The sequence below is a fragment of the Acomys russatus genome, unplaced genomic scaffold (assembly GCF_903995435.1).
Source record: "Acomys russatus unplaced genomic scaffold, mAcoRus1.1, whole genome shotgun sequence".
In the NCBI taxonomy this organism is placed as follows: domain Eukaryota; kingdom Metazoa; phylum Chordata; class Mammalia; order Rodentia; family Muridae; genus Acomys; species Acomys russatus.
In genome coordinates this window covers 71362-75909 of record NW_026131599.1, presented here as the reverse complement: position 1 = coordinate 75909, position 4548 = coordinate 71362, and the positions used below count along the sequence as shown (strand labels likewise).

The 4548-nt window shown below is 39.3% G+C and overlaps 1 non-coding gene across 1 annotated transcript; it reads left to right on the top strand.

Moving 5' to 3' along the window:
- The first annotated feature begins 630 nt into the window (after nucleotides 1–630).
- LOC127186313 (U6 spliceosomal RNA) lies at nucleotides 631–732 on the top strand. Its single transcript, XR_007830381.1, has one exon. It is a non-coding gene; the product is annotated as a U6 spliceosomal RNA (small nuclear RNA).
- The last annotated feature ends 3816 nt before the right edge of the window (nucleotides 733–4548 follow it).

The following is a 4548-nucleotide window of genomic DNA, read 5'->3' as shown; positions in this document are numbered from 1 at the left end:
AATATTGTTACACAGAGAAAACCTGTTCCTAAAAAGAAGAAAAAAAAAAAAAAAAAGAGAAACAAAACACACAAAAATGTAAACATATGAAAAATTATTAGCATGGCTTAAAAGAAACTGAAAACAATATAAATGCTTCAAGTTTAGGCGTATCTATATATTTCTAAGTAGGGGACCGTGTTAGAATGCATTTTCTATAACATCAGATACTTTTAAGGTTTAATTCATATAAATGTTAAATTGTTATGTATATTAAATATTATGTTAAAATTTAAAAGCGCTTTTTGGATATGCATATAATTGTATATTTGCTTATGTTTAGGTTTAAAGCATTGAGAAATAGTTTGTTTTAAATTATTTCAGCACAAATTACCCAAACATGCCATTACACTAATCAGAATGCTAGCAAATCAAGGATATGTGATGGTGGAATCCGCTGATTTGCAAGGGTAAATAAATGTTCTTTATGTGGCTTTAGGGAGGTACAGTTCCATAAAGACTGGGCAGTTGACTGCCACCAAAACATAAATTTAACACCAAATCACAGGCTTGCTGTGGTGCTATCTCAGTCATGGCTCTTTTGTAGTGCAGTGACATCATGACCAAGGCAGGTGTTTAAAAAATATTTAAGTTCTTACTTTGACATAAACCAAAATCTGAATGATACAAAAATCATTAACCTAGCCCCTGAGCAAGGATGAGGCACACATTTGTAAAGCAGTTTGTATTTTTAGGTACAATCTGTAGTATTTTTAAGAAAAGGTTCTAATCCTAGCACTCAGGGAAGCAGACGTAGGCAGATTTCTGTGAGTTCAAGCCCTGCCTGGTTTACAGAGTGATTTCTGTCTTGAAAAACATACAAAAAGGCATTTAATTGATGACTTGCCTAGTTGCTCAGGGTATTAGCAACATGGTGGGAGGATGGAGGCACATATACATAGACAAGGTTGGAGCTAAGACATTTGCATCCTGGTCTGTAGTCAGAGAGGTAGAGAGATTCTGGGTTTATGGGCTTTTGAACCCTCAGAGTTTTGTGCTGGACAGGTTGTTAAGAGGTTAAGAGCAGTAGCTCTTCTTCCAAAGGTCCTGATTTCAATTCTCAGCAACCACATGGTGGCTTACAAACACCTGTAATGAGATCTGGTTCCCTCTTTTAGTGTTCAGGAACACATGCAGGCAGAACACTGAAGACATAATAAATAAATAAATATTTTAAAAGCTGGGCATAATAGCACAAACTTTTAATCCCAGCACTCAGGAGGCAGAGGCAGGCCGATCGCTGTGAGTTCAAGGCCAGCCTGGTCTACAAACTGATTCCAGCATAGCCAAGGATACACAGAGAAATCCTGTACCAAAAAGAGAAAGCTCAGAGTTTCACCCCCAGTGAAACACTTCCTTTAACAAGGTCATTCTTCCTAACCTTGCTAATTCTTTCAAACACCTCCTTTCCCTGCTGACTAAGCACTCAAATATATGAGCCTCCAGGGGATTGGGGAACATTCTTATTCAAACCTCCACAGGTAGCATGGACCTGTAGTCCCACGTACTTGGGAGACAGATCCCTCAGGGGAGCCCATGACCAGCCTGTTGAGGTCAGGCTGCTCTACAAAGTGAATTCTAGGGTATAAAGTGAGACCATGCCTCAAAAAAGAAAACAGACAAAGAACCTAAAACAAAACAAACCCCCAAACAATTATTAGGATCTAGTGAGATGACTAAGCAAGGAAAAGGTGCATCTCCAATGTCTGTCTCACACAAAAGCGAGACAAGAGGCTGGAGGATGCCTGTTAGCATTCTAATTCTGTCTGCCTACCTGTAATGTCATTGCTTACCTGCCATGGTGGCGTGGGCCTGCCCAGGGCTATATAAAAGGACGTTTCTACCTCCTACCTCCCTCTTACACTTTCATTTTCTCTCTTTTCTTCTTCTGTCTCAGTCTCAGTCTTCCTCCTCCCTCTGGGGTACCCCTCCCATCTTTTCTTCCACCCCCATTCTCATTTAATAAACTCCTCTATAGCATAATATTTGCTTCCTGGTATCTCTTTTTATCTTCTCTTATATCTTACATATTAATTATAAAAATGTCAACTGCAACATGATCACACCTATGAACTGATGAAAAGCCAAATGTCCAGCACCAGGAAAATGATGAGGACATTGTGGGCTGTCATGTACACCTGTGAAAAAGAAGCCAAAGGTGTGCATATCTGAGAGGCTGTTTCTTAGTTACTTTTCTATTGAAGTGAAAAGACACGATAATCAAGGGAACTTACAGAGGAGAACATTTAATGTGGCTCGTGGTTTCAGAGGGTTAGAGTCTGTAACTCTCATGGCAGGGAGCATGGCAGCAGGCAGGAAGGCATGCTGCAGTAGCTGAGAGGACACATGTGGAGACAATAAGGAAGAGATTCAACTGGAGTTGTATGGACTTTTGAAAACTCAAAGTGCTCCCCCAGTGACATACCACTTCCACCAAGGCCATGCCTTCTTCAAGAAAGCCACACGTCCTAATCCTTTCCAAGCAGATCCACCAACTGAAGAAATTTATGTCTATTAGGGCCACCACCATACAACCTGATTCCAAGAAAGCAAAGCAGTTACAGAAAAAAAAACAACCAAACAAAAACCCTTAATACCCATATGTACATACAACCATACAAAAACGTACACATGAGTGTACACACACCCATATTTCTCTCTCTCTCTCTCTCTCTCTCTCTCTCTCTCTCTCTCTCTCTCTCTCTCTCTCTCTCTCTCTCTCTCTATCTCTCTTTCTCTCTCTCTCTCTCTGTGTGTGTGTGTGTGTGTGTGTGTGTGGTTGTTTGTTCTTTTTCCTTTTTCTTTGAGACAGGAAATCACTATGTAGCCTTGGCTGTTCTAGAGCTCACTATGTGGATTAAACTAGCTTAAAACTGAAACTCACAGAACTATCTATCTCTGCTTCCCAATTGCTAGGACTAAGTCCTGATGAAATGATTTTAATCACATGGTAGAATGTGAGGAGTGTGTAATACAAGTTGTTCTCTCATTGGCCCCCCAACACACACACACACACACACACACACACACACACACACACACACACACACCCCACATGTGGTGGCACATACTTGTGACTGACTACATAAATACATAAAAAAAACAAAACAAAACAAAACAAAACAAACAAACAAACAAAAATATATATATATATATATATATATATATATATATATATATATATATATATATATATATATGTTCACTAATGAAAACAAACAAGTAAATGTAATTTTTAAATACAGGACCAGGGAACCTAGCCCAGGTGGTAGAGTGGCTTACATCTGTGAAGCTCAGATCCCCAATGCTGAGGCCCAGGCATGGTGACACATCCTTTTACTTCAATCACTTGGGAGATGGAGCCAGAAAGATTATAAGGTCAAAGTCATCCTCAGCTAAGAATGAGCAGGCAGAGCTAGGTGAGACCCTGACTCATAAAGTATGAAAGAGGACAATCAATGCATGAGAAGTGTTCCTTTGCATAGTGCAGACTGTTTGATGGGAACTGGAAATGTTTGGGGCCTACATCAGTTGAAGTCAGATTTACTCTGAAGTGCTTCAACCCAGAAGCCACAGCATAATATAGTCTTGTTCATCCCACTGAGATGTTTGATGAAAGCGCTTATGGAAGTGAAACTTGTTTCTAGAAAAGCATTTTAAATATTATGCCAATCTCCATACAGTGACTTAGAATATAGGCAGGTAGTCAGAATGTTTTAAGAGGTTCCTTAGTAATCATTATAACCTGAAGTTATTTAGTTACTCAACTAGCTGTCTGAGATCGATGAGTCACTGACATTTCTAGAATTCAACACTTAAGGATATAAAATGCCAAACCTGAACACGTTTACTGACTTAGTGTAAAGGAGGGATAGCTTTTTCTTTCCAATGATGTGTGGGAATATATGCCTGCACTCTTATTTACAGAAGATGTAAGATAGGAGTCCAGCCCATGAAACTTAATGAGACCCTGTCTTAGAGCTGACAAAGAGAGTTGGCAATGTAGCCCAGTGGGTGAACTCTTCCCTACTTTGCCTGTGACTCTTGCTTTGGTCCTCCATAACTTCAAAGATGTCTACCATCACAAAGGACCCATACTTAATTTAGGAAATTAAAATTTAATCCCAGAAATTACTTGGTATGGAGACATGTCACCACATTTAAACATAAGCATCTGACAGTTTTGCAGGAGAGAAAAAAGTGTATCGCTTCCCTCCACTGAGAGCAGAGTCTGTGGATGGAGAATCCCAATCTCCCATTAAATGACACAGAATGTACTAACAGCCCAGTACTTGGGGCAGAGGCAAACAGAGTCCTATGGAGTTCCAGGCTATCCAGGGTTGCAGTGATATCATCTCAAATAAAACAACAACATACACCAAAAATCAAGAAGGATGAGGACGTAATTTAGTGGTAGAACATTTAGAACATGGGTTCAGATTCTAGCTCTAATATATTCCCAATAATCTAATACTATTATCATATTTGTATATATATACATACATATAT